This window comes from Chrysochloris asiatica, unplaced genomic scaffold, assembly GCF_000296735.1.
Source record: "Chrysochloris asiatica unplaced genomic scaffold, ChrAsi1.0 scaffold00063, whole genome shotgun sequence".
In the NCBI taxonomy this organism is placed as follows: domain Eukaryota; kingdom Metazoa; phylum Chordata; class Mammalia; order Afrosoricida; family Chrysochloridae; genus Chrysochloris; species Chrysochloris asiatica.
This window is the reverse complement of record NW_006408581.1, coordinates 5,368,955-5,381,894: the sequence shown is the minus strand read 5'-3', so window position 1 is coordinate 5,381,894 and position 12,940 is coordinate 5,368,955.

Sequence of the window (12,940 nt, the reverse complement as noted above, 5' to 3'; positions counted from 1 at the left end):
CATACATTGACAGAGAACTTCCAGAGGTTCAAGCCAAATTTCAGAAGAGGCCGTGGAACAAGAGATATCATTGCTGATGTCTGATGGATCTTGACTGAAAGCAGAGAGTATCAGAATGATGTTTACCTATGCTTTATTGACTACGCAAAGGCTTTCAATTGTGTAGATTTTGACAAGCTATGGACAACATTGAGAAGTATAAGTATTCCAGAACACTTAATTGTCCTTATGAGGAATCTGTACCTGGACCAAGAAGCAGTTGTTCAAACAGAGCATGGGAACACTGAATGTTTTAAAATTGGGAAAGGTGTGAGACAAGGTTGTGTTCTTTCACCATACTTACTCAACCTGTATGCTGTGCAAATAATCCGAGATGTTGGGTTACATGAAGAAAAACATGGCATCAGGATTGGAGAAAGACTCATTAACAACCTGCGATATGCAGATGGTACAACCTTGCCTGCTGAAAGTGAAGAGGATTTAAACCATTTCCTGATGAAAATCAAATCCATCCTTTGGTATGGATTACATCTCAATGTAAAGAAAACAAAAATCCTCACCACTGGAACAACGGAGAAAGATTGAAGTTGTCAAGGACTTCATTCTTCCTGGATCAACTATCAACACTCATAGAAGCAGCAGTCAAGAATTCAAATGACATATTGCATTAGGCAAATCTGCTGCACAAGACATTTTTATAGTGTTGAAGAGCAACTTGAGATCTAAGGTGCGCCTGACCCAAGCCATGGTAACCTCATATACATGTGAAAGCTGGACAGCGAATAAGGAAGACCGTAGAAAAACTGATGCTTTTGAATGATGGTGTTGGAGGAGAATATTGAAAGTGCCATGGGCTGCCAAAAGAACCAATAGATCCGTTTTGGAAGAAGTGCAGTCAGAGTGTTCCTTGGAGGCCAAAATGACCAAACTTCGTCTCATACTTCGAATATATTGTCAGGAGGGACCAATCGCTGGAGAAGGATACCATGTTTGGTAAGGTGGAGGGTCAGATAAAAAGAGGAAGACCCCCAACGAGGTGGATTGGCCAAGTGGCAGCATCGATGAACTCAAGCATAGCAACAGTAGTGAGGTTGGCCCAGGATCAGGCAGTGTTTTGTTCTGCTGTGCATAAGGTTGCCATGAGTCGGTACCAACTCAATGGCACCTAATAACAAGAGGGTGCGCTAAGGAGTCCTGGTGTGGCACTGTGGGTTAATGCACTGGACTGCAAAGTCATTTTCAACCACAAGGTCAGCAATTCAAGCTGACCAGCTGCTCCTTGGGGACCCTATATAAGATTGCTATGCATCCAACTGACTTGACTGCACTTAATAATAACAAAAGCAACAAAAGTATCCTGGGTAGTACAAATTATAAATTTATCTCCTATCCTGAAAATTGGCAATTCAAATCCATCCAAACTGCCTTGGAAAAAATACTGAAAAATCTGTTTCTGAAAAATCAGTCACTGGAAATCTCATGGAACAGGATTCTACTCTGACATGCTATAAGTCATCATGAATCAGAATTGACTTAGTGGCAACTGGTTTTATAACCCCTGACAGAAAATAATATGGTTTTCTCCATTAACTAGATGTGCATCAACTATGTCTCTTTCAACTGAGTCTAGATTTAAAATTGAGTAATCCAGAAGAAATTAGTTTAAAATCTGTAGCAAATTTGCAGAAAAGCTTACTTAAAAAGTAAATCAAAGCCTTTGCAGTCAAGTTGACTCTGATTCACAGCAAGCACCTAGTGAGCCCTAGTGTTTTCAGTGTTGAAGGTGCTTGGTTGTTAATCAGAAAGTCAACAATTCGAACTAGCGGCTCTGTGAAAGAAAGACTCAACAATATGCTATGCAAAGATTACATCCTTCACATCCTTATGGAGTTCTACTGCCTTGTAGGGTGGTTTGTTAAGAAGAAAACGTCTATTTAATTAGTGGGTTTTGCATACAATAGAATTCTTTGCTAGCTGAGTTCAACCTCAGTGCAAGACAAGTTTGCTGTTAAGTGTGAAATTGTACTGCTAGATGCATTTATGGTGTCCTGGTATGGAGCTGCGGGTTAATGTGCTGGACTAAAATGTCAGTTTGAACTTGAAGGTCAGTGGTTCAACTTCACCACCCTGTCCTTAGAAACCTTATATAGGGTCACTATGAGTTGGAACTGATTAGACAGCACTTAACAACTTATGCATTTATGAATTTGTTTTTCACTGTTATTTCAGATTTTTCCAGGGACGAGTTTTATTAACTAGAATTGAAAATTCAAAGCTAGTTGGAAATTTAAAAAATAATAATTCCTCTACTAAATGAAAACAAAACAAAAACTTACTTAAATCTATTCTTGTATACCATAGAAGTAATGCATACCACATGTATCTGTAGTTTGTTAGTAAGGATCCTATATTTGCTTCTAGTGTATGTGGGCTATAATTGGGCAAAGTATAATATTTCTGAAGCTTCAGATAATCATGATATAAATTCATGATGTAATTTTTTTGTTTGAAAAATGTTTAGTCCTATAAATTAGCTACTAATTTATAGTTATTACTTTTCTTCTGAATACAGTTTGAATAATCCATTTATTTGTATAGATTTTAAAGTTTTGGTTTTAGGTCACTTTTTAATGTCAATTGGCATCTCACTTGTATTATTGTCACTACCAGAAACACATGTTGCTGCATAAATAACTAGACTGTGGCACTCTTAATTCGGCATATTTACTTCTCTCTCTCTTTTAAAAGTACCACTTATTGATAGTACTTTCCTCAGTAATTAAACTATAGAACATTAGTTTGCCTTTAACTTGAGATTCATGATGCATTTATGTATCATTTGTGTTAAAGATAATTACACCATTTTGAAAGTCACAAAATGGTAACCAGACTCACCTCTGGTTACAAGTCATCCCATAAAACTATTTTAGAGGATTTTTTTATTATTATCTATGTCTGATATAAAGGTTTTTCAAATGAAGGGACTCCACTAAACCAAAAGATCAAGCCCACTGCCCTTGCCATAGGACAGGACTTGCTACCCAGGAAGAATGAGCAAGAGAAGTGCTTTGATGGAGCAAAATTCTTCAGCCAAACTTTCCTTTACTTTTTCTTAGCAATTCAGTTTTAAATTTTTTTAATACTTATTTGTAATGAGTCCTCATGATTGGCCTGTATCTTTCAAGAAAATCTGTTGAGATTACCCCTTGAAATCCTAGAAATCAGCCACCTCTAACCTTTTGGAAGGTGCTCTGGTAGCTTAGTGGTTACAAATTGGGCTGCAAACCTTAAGGTCAGCGGTTCGAAACTACCAGCCGCTCTGCTGGAGACTGATGAGGCTTTCTACTCCCGTAAAGATTTACACCCTCGGAAACCCTGTACAGGGTCGCTATGGGTCGGAACTGACTCAAGGGCACTTAACAACAACAACAACAACATTTTGGGCTGACCTCTCTGCCTTGAATTTAACTGTCATAGCAGATTCCGTCAGAAGCCACCATTTTAATTGGACTTTGCTTTATGGATCACACTGGCAAGTCTAAGACTCACCTCTGGTTACAAGTCATCCCATAAAACTGTTTTCATTATCTTCTATCTTGCTTAACAGAATGATGTAAAGATCAGCTCTTTGAATTAGCTGATCTTCAATTAATGCTTTTTTATTTCTCTTTGATATACTTTGTGAAGGAACCTAGTGAGACTCAGACAAGTGTATCTTCAATAGAACTGGTCTGCAGACATCTGCTGATTTCAGTGACATATCTAAATATGCTTGTTTGGAAAAATCCTGTGTATGTAAGAACGTATTAGCAATACTTTTTGACTCACCATTATACAACTTCAAATGTGCCTTTTTAAAAAAATATATTTTAAATTTTTCAGTATTTAAATGCACTATAGTAAATATTGAAAGATAGCTCCCAAAATTCTACCTTACATGTTGCATGATCCTCTCCCTTTGTGGTCTCCCCTGTGGATATGATGGCATATGGCCCCTATGATTACTAATCAGGATATTTTGAATTATTCAGAAGAAAATACTAGCTTGGGTGTGCCTGCCATAGAGGAACCTTTAAAAAAGGAGACCCATTAGACAGATGCTTCTCTGCTGACCTTGAAATTTCAGGTTTCCATGAGTTCTAAAGCTGCAAAGAATTGAATTCTGACAAATGAGCATATGACCTTGAAAGGGAACACTGAAGCTCAGAGGAGACCCGACTACTGACTGCCATCTTGCTAGAGTCTTATGAGACCTGAGCAGAGAACCTCTTGGAGCCTTGCAATTTTGATCAATAGAATTGTGTGACAATCAGTATGTATTATTTTAAGCCACCAAGTTTTAGGAATGTTGCTACACAGCGAGAGGTAACTAATACACTGAACTATGGGCTAGATGGATAAAGCACATAGTTCCATAAGACTGTATTTTTTCAACATTTCTGTTAAATTGACTCACAATGAAATATAAAATCATAAAAATATTATAGTTGTTACATTGTACAAAGTGTCCATTATGCGCTGTTTTATTATATATATATTTGTTGGTGTTGTTATTAACTGCTGTTGAGTCAATTCTGACCCATAGTGATGCTGTATAGGGTTTCCGAGGAACAGCTGGTGAGCTTGAACCACTGACCTTGCAGTTCAAACAGCTTTGCTGTCTGGCGCATTAACCCACAGTGCCACACCAGGACTGTGTATACTACACAGATAGTATTCGAATTCTGTACTTATAAACAGTAAAGGAAAGCCTAGGAGATATAAGAGTCTTATTCAAATTGGTGGAGCTAGTACATGCTTTTTGAGAAGGAAGTGATAAATCCTTCAGGCTAATAGAACTCCCCTCTGTGAGGTTTTGAAACATTTTCTTCCCCAGTAAGCAGCATTTCATAATTTACAGGAAATTACGTACAATGTATCCTCTTCTATATCAGTTTGCTAAGAGAATAAAGTGTATTCCTATCATTGTTGTTGTTGTTGTATGACATGGATCGATTCCATCTCATAGCAACCCTGTACGGGCTTTCTGAGGCTGTAAATCTTTACGGGAGTAGAAAGGTCATCTTTCTCTCTCGGAGCAACAATAGGGAAAATAAGAATTAAGCAAATATTACTGAATGCCTATGAAGCAAGTGCTATATTAGGATTATAGTGAGGGACTGGATGATATTTAGAATAGCCATGGCAAGTGAGTTAAGTCTTAACACCGTGAATTATCTTTCTGGCAAAAAAAAAAAAAAAAAGGGGGGCGGGTGGTCTGTAGTCATTTGTGGGTGAAGAGAGTGAATGCAGCTTTGTGGATGTATAGAGTGTGTTTGTGGAATACATGGTAAGCAGAAGCACAGAAAGTCAGAGACAGATGTAACTAAGTGTTATATGTTATATATATATTAAATATATGCCCGTACATTGCCAGCTGTTCCGCGGGAAAAAGATGAGGCATTCTGCTCCGGTAAAGATTTACAACCTCGGACATTGTACAGGGTCACTATGAATCGGAACCGACTCCATGGCACATAACCACCACCACCACATTGGGGTCTTGGGGTGGCGCTATGGGCTAAGGCGTCAGACTTCAAAGTCGTTTGAACTGCAAGGTTTTGGTTCAAGCTCACGAGCTGCTCCTTGGAAACCTTATACAGGGTCTCTATGGTTCGGAAACTACTCTAGGGCACTTAACAACAACAACATTGTTTATATCAGATTGTATATATTTGGATACATATAGTTGAATCTTGGTATCAGCACTAGATTCTGAAATATGTATCAGTTAAAACTTTATTTTAAGATCCAATTGCATTAATATAAATAGAGTTGATAGTATATTGTATACACTGTGCATTGCATACAGCTGATATTGTATATACTGTATATTGTATATAGTTATACTCAGAATTGTTGTTATTGTGTGCTGTCCACCTGTTGCTACATAAAAGCAACCCTGGATAGCGATTGAAAGGCGTAAACTACAAATCTTACAATATATCCTCCAAAGCCACATCAGGAACCAACACTCTGAATATACATATATATATGTATACTAGCAGTACATGAATCAGAGACACCTAGGGTATTTTTAAAAGATAGTCAGTTATATATATGTTGTTGCTATGTGCAGTGGAGTCCGTCTTGACTCATAGCGGACCCTGTACAGGCTTTCCGAGGCTGTAAATCTTTACGGGAGCAGAAAGCCTTATCTTTCTCCAGTGGAACAGCTGGTAGTTTCGAACTGCTGACCTTGTGGTTTGCAGCCCGATTCGAAACCGCTACACTACCAGAGCTCCTAATATATTTTTTACATTATTTTTAAATCTTAAGAACAATGGGAAAATAAGTTTTATAAATATATATATATATAACTTATTTTCCTGTTGTCCTTAAGATTTTAAAATAATGTAAAAAATGTGAATCATATTTTTGATTCCTAATAGTTTATGACTCAAGTGTGGCAGCGGTAGTGAGGGTGGCCCAGGATCAGACATTGTTTCGTTCTGCTGTGCATGGGGTTGCTATGAGTCAGTTGCGACTCGATGGCACCTGACAACAACAACAACTAATTTGTGGGAGTCCTGGTGTGGGGCTGTAAATAAGCACTTGATCACAAGGCTGGTAAGAACCACAAATTCAGCGGTTCAAACTCACCAGTCACTCCTTGAAAGCCCTACATAGGGTCACTGTGACTCGGAATTGACTTTACAGAACTTAACAAAAAGAAAGAAACAAACAAAACCAGCAGTTGTGGCAAAAATTCTAAGTGCTAAGGACAAAGAATGAACCAATTAGGTTAATTTTAACTTGTAAAATGGCAGTTGGAGAAGAAGCGGGAGCAAGAATATATTGGGGGGGGAGGTGAAAAGGATGTAAATTCTCAGATACACTAGGTATTCGGTTTAGGATAAACTGTGTTTGGCTGATATGGCACTGTAGGATAAGAACTCTACCGTAAAATCGGCTTGAACCCCAAGGCTGGAGGTTCAAATCCAACAGCCGTTCCTTGGAAACTGTATACTGGGTCACTATGAGTCGGAACTGATTCGATGATACTTAACAACTTGTTTGGTTGTAGAGATTTGTTTGTTTCCTTAATTAATTATAGTTCTAAATGTAAGGAAACTAACATAGGAAAAAAATCTGTGTATTTAAAAAAAAAAAAAGAAGCCTCATACTACGAAAAAAAAAATAAGACAAAATGCTATGGAATTCCCTGCTACTGTAATATGAAGTGAAAAACTACTTACAAGAACTATGTGTTATTGAACAATCTCAACATGCAGAACAAATATATTAGATTTATCTTCATCTTGTATTCATAGTCTCAATAACAAGTAAACTAGAGCTAAAATGAAAGGCACCTATCAAATTCTCCAAAATTAGCATTCAGGAAATCTTATAACTCAAACAATTTATATGGAAGAGGTGTCATTTCCACACATATTTTAATTTACAAATTCAGTCATGTATCCTCTTTATGGGTTTTCTCTTTCTTATCCTTAGAAGAAAAAGAAGAAGACAGAAAGAATAAAAAGTCCCTCACAAAGCAGTTAATCACTTCTCTTGTGGGAAAAGTCACAGTATTATGCATCGTGTGGCAACTGAGAAGAATGTAGGATAGGCTATTTTTGTGCTCACTAGAGAAATATTAATCTTTTGAAGTTTTTTCCACTTATCATTGCTTGTATTCTATTTGGTATATTAAATTCATATATAATAAACTTCAAACCTAGTCATTTTACATGAAACTAATTATGTTCAGTAGAGACCCAGAGGACAGATTCACCCTGACAGAGTACTTTCAATATCATTTACTTGTGGCTTGCTGTATATGAGTACAATGCCTTAATTGGAATCAATGCCCAGCTAGTGACTTACACTTCCTAACCCATTAATGGATTTTTTTTATGTTGTTGTTAATTTAAACTTTTTGAAAGGCTTATGAAAAATGCTTCCCAGTATTATATGTACTATTGGAAGCATAGATTTTAAAAAATATATAATTTATGTACACATGGAATAAGAACTGATTTCACAGTTCATTAATTCAGTTGATGAATACAACAATGAAAAGAAATGCTGCAAAATATAGTAGTGTGAGAAGATGGGAGAGAAAGCATATAATTTTACTCACTAACTACTCAAAAGAAATAGGTGATTAAATGTACTTTTAATAAAGTGATACATTCACTGTAGAAGATGCTTAAATTTAATTATGGCACCATGTTTACAACTAGACTTAAGGTGAATGTAGATATTCCCTTTAAGCATTCACAATTCAAATTGTCTTCATTAGCTTACAGAAACAAAAGATAATGCTTTGGTAAACATATACAAAGATTATTCAAGGATATTAATTTTTAGTTGGGATAAGTTGACATCAATTAAGAGTTGCGGTTTATCTTTAAACCTTCCTGCTGATTCAACTTCAATAGAATCACCGCCACCCTTACAAGTGTCATTCTAGCTCCTAGGAAGTATGAAGAAAGTCGCCAGCTCTCCTCCTATGTTTGTCTTTATTAGTTACCAGATACATAGGTGATGAACTAATTATATATGCTATGCTGTTGCAGTAGCACTACAATATTCAATCCCTATGTAAATGTCAAACCCAGTGCCATTCAGTCAACTGGTACTCATAGTGACTCCTCAGTGAAAATAGAAATTTTTGCTTTTGTTGATTTTGTTTTGTTTTTAATATGAACAATTTAATGAAGGTGATGGCATATTTTGTAAAAGAACAATAGAAAATAGATTTCACAAAATATTAATCTTCATGCCTGAGACTATCTATCTAGCTATCTATCCTATCAATGTATCTATCGGATAAAGACGATTTTAACCATCATACACACACACACACACACACACACACGCACAAAGGGGCTCAAAAATTCATGGAAATATCAATTATATTTCAATTCCACTTTTATATGAACCTTTCAAAGTGTCTTCTGTATAAATCTATGTATATAGGTGCACTTATAACTATATAGTTGCAATAATCAGAGATAATATATTTTTATATTTTTTTGCTGTACCATAATCTTTACTAGTTTAAATAATTTCAATGACAAATGTAGACTTAAACATATACATATATTATTTAATAAGTGGTGCAATTTAAAATAATTTTATTGAATATATTTACTTGTATACGTTGTTGTTGTTAAGTGCCGTCAAGTCAATTCCGACCCATAGTGACCCTGCATAGGATTTCCTAGGAGAAGCTAGTGAGTCTGAACTGCAGACCTTGTAGTTCAAATGACTTTGCAGTCTGGCGCATTAACCCACAGTGTCACACCAGGACTCCGTAACTGTGTATGCAGATAATGTAAAGAACACACACACAAAAAGTGTGTATTAATATTTTATGTGGATGGTAGTGGTGGTTATTTTATGGGAGCAGAAAGCCTCGTCTTTCTCCCGCGGAACAGCTGGTAGTTTTGAACTGCTGACCTTAAGGTTCGCAACCCAATTCATAACCACACTACTAGAGCTGGATATGTGGGCTAAATTCCTACTCCAGTGGAATTGAAGATAAGAAATACAATAAACATTTTTACATTTATCATCATGGAAACATTGAAAAATACTTTGCAAATGTCATCATAAAGTAGTCACTTCTAAGTTAATTCAACAAATGACTGTATTAGCATTAATTTTCAATTACAAATGCATTCTCATAATCAGAGCTTTATTGTTTGCAAATGAACATTTGATAGCATAAATTAAGCTTATTCTGAAGGTTAACTTTATTTAAGTCTGAACTCTTATGGTATATAAATAGGAATTAAAGATAGAGGCTCTGCAGCACCAAAGCTTCAGAATTAATACAACATGACCAAGGGAATGACACATCCCATGAGTCACTCTGCCCACCCTCAATAAATGCTAGAAGGAGCTAAAGAGAGACTGTCAAGGTCAAAGCTCAGTGCTATTTCAGACAGATGTTATTCTCTGTACACCAGCCACTCTCTCCTTCTGCTTCCAGCTTTCCAAGAGGAACTGGTGCACTGCAGGCACTCAGGATGAACCTGCCAGGTTTAATAATAATCAAGAACACCATTAAATAAATGTCTCCAAAAAAGAGAAGCAATTGAAAAACTTAAAAGTAAAGACAACTTGAACTGTGGCTCATTGCAGAAAGCATACCCCTCTTGTCACGTTTCAGAACAAAGGTACCAAAGAAGCGCATTGAGAGTCACTCTTTGCAGGCAAAAGGACCATCACAGGCCTGACAGTTTCAATAACCATACAGCAAACATTCAGGGGAAATACAAAAGTGGAGAGGAGTAAGTAACTTTGAGTCGATATTCACAGGTGGAGATTTTATGTTTATTTTATTCAAATTACATATAAGGCACATTGTTCAGGATTCTAAAATTTAGAGTAAAACAGTGAGGGTGATGTTGAAGGAAGAGTCAGAGACAAGTATATTCAGTACACCATTACAGTGCTTCATTGTTGAGTGTTCCAGTTAAGTTTCTTTTCCCATGCTACTACATTTTTTCTCTTCTTTAGAAATTGTAAGGTTTATTCTTAACTTCAGCTGTCTCTTAGTCTTTTACAAAGAATGTTTCCAAATGAAATATATGACACATTGTGCATTTTTGACTATCAATACTATTTTGACATTGTAACAGAATAAACAGAATTTTGAAACTTCCCCCAAACTGAAACTTAATCAGAAACAGCCAGAGCCTAGTCAATAAAATAAACAGTTCACCATTTTTCACTACCAGGATAGCCCCATTTCTCAGAACATTTTTTTTTTTTTTAATCTCAGACTAGTTATTCATTTTATAAAGCATTCATGATAGAAAAACTATCTTTTATCTAGGAGTGTAATTAAAATCTTATTAGTCATTTGTAGCTTGTTGTTGTTGTTAAGTGTCATCTAGCAGATTCCAACCCATAGTTACCCTGTATAAGACTTCCGAGGATTAACTGGTGAGTTTAAACCACTGACCTTGCAGTTCAAATGACTTTGCACTCTGGTGCATTAACCCACAGTCCCACACCAGGACTTACATGATATTTATGAACAAATTAAAAGATACACTCAAAGGGATATGAAAAATATATATTTTACATCCACTATTTCTACATAATTGTTGCCAACTACCATGTGTCTGTCTGTTTGTCATACTGTGGTGGCTTGCATGTTGCTGTGATGCTGGGAATTAGAAGACTGGTATTTTAAATGCCAACAGGTCACCCATGGTAGATAAGTTTCAGTGAAGATTCCAGATATGGAAGGAGAGACAGGCAAAGTCTGCACAGTAAAACCCTGAAAACCTTGTGAATAGGAGCTGACCATTGTCAGATAAAGTACCTGGAGATGAACCCCAAAGCCTGGACGGCACTGAAGTATCACTGGGCAAGAGCTGCCATCTCAACTTTAAGTTGATTTTAATGTGAAAAACAAGGCTTAGGAATTGATGGACTACAAATTGAAATCTTTCAATAAACTGATATGCTACTGGAAGTGCTCACTTGTCTATGCAAAGAAATTTGGAAGAGAGCTACCTAGATAATCAATTGGAAGAAATCCATATTTGTACACATTATAAAGAATGGTTATCCAACAAAATACTAAAATCATTGAACAATATCATTAATATCACATACAAGTAAAATTTTGCTTAAGATCCTTCAAAAATGGTTGCAGCCGTACATCGGCAGGGAGTTGCCAGAAATATAAGCAGAACACAGAATAGGGCATAGAACTATGTATACCATTGCTGAAATTAGATGGATCTTGGCTAAAAGCATAGGATATCAGAAAGATATTTATTTATGCTTTATTGACTATGTAAAATCATTGGGCTGTGTGGATCATAATAAACTCTGAATAACATTGTGAAGAATGGTAACACCAAATACTTAATTGTGCTCAAGAGGAAGTCATTAGGACAACAAACAAGATGTCGGATCGGATGGAAGTGCAGTAAAGGAGCTCCGCCAACAACAAAACAGAACACCCGACGAAGCAGGCTCAGGGGCTGGTCCCAGAATTCTGAACCACATATAAAGGAATATTTAGAAGGTTGGAAGGCTCACAGCTGGGGGAATTTGTGGAAGAAGCAAGAAATCTATTGCTTTCTAGTCCGGGACGCTTGGGTGCTCCAGGAGCCACCATCTTAAGTGAGACCACGCAGGGAAAGGATCGGAGCAGCCACAGATGCCTGGCAGAACTGCTGAGATAAAGGCGTGGACATTCTTTTCTTTTGGTATCTGTTCATTGGTCCCTTGCTGTCTGCACACCTCCATTCTGGTGACTATAGGGGTGACTGAGCCAGTGGGCACCCCAGCCCCATCCTCAGAGGGTTCTACTATGCATGTGCACAGATCTCCTTGAAATTTAAAGAGACAGTTTCCAATTAAAACCAAATGGCCACAGCTGGCCCTAAACTGTTTCCAACTAGAAAAAAGGCCTGAATGGGGATTGTGGAGGAGGACAAACAGACAAAAGAGGAATTAGGCCAAATATTAAATCCTAAATTACATCAAAACCACCAACAGTGGTATCTTCAAACTTCTCAGGGAGAAGAGTGAAAAGGGAAGACCATTTCTTGATCACATCTACCTGGAGGGATTCAGAATTCATAAAAAAATACCAAAATATAGAAGTATTAAGTCCACAGATAACCCTTGAAGATGCCCAAAAAACAGAAGCAGATGACCATATCTGCATATGTCCAGACATGAGATAAAGTGAATGAGGCAAATGAGCTGGAAGTAAACCTACACTCCATACTGGAAGATGGGCAGGCTTTGGAAATGCCTGAGAAGGAATTCCTAAAAATGATTATAAGAGGCATCAAAACACTATACAATGCAGTTGAGAAAAATAAGGAAGAAGTCAGGAAAGTGCTACAAGAACAATCAAATAAGATAGATAGAGCATTGGAAACAATTCAAAACCTACAGAAAGAGGTCCAAA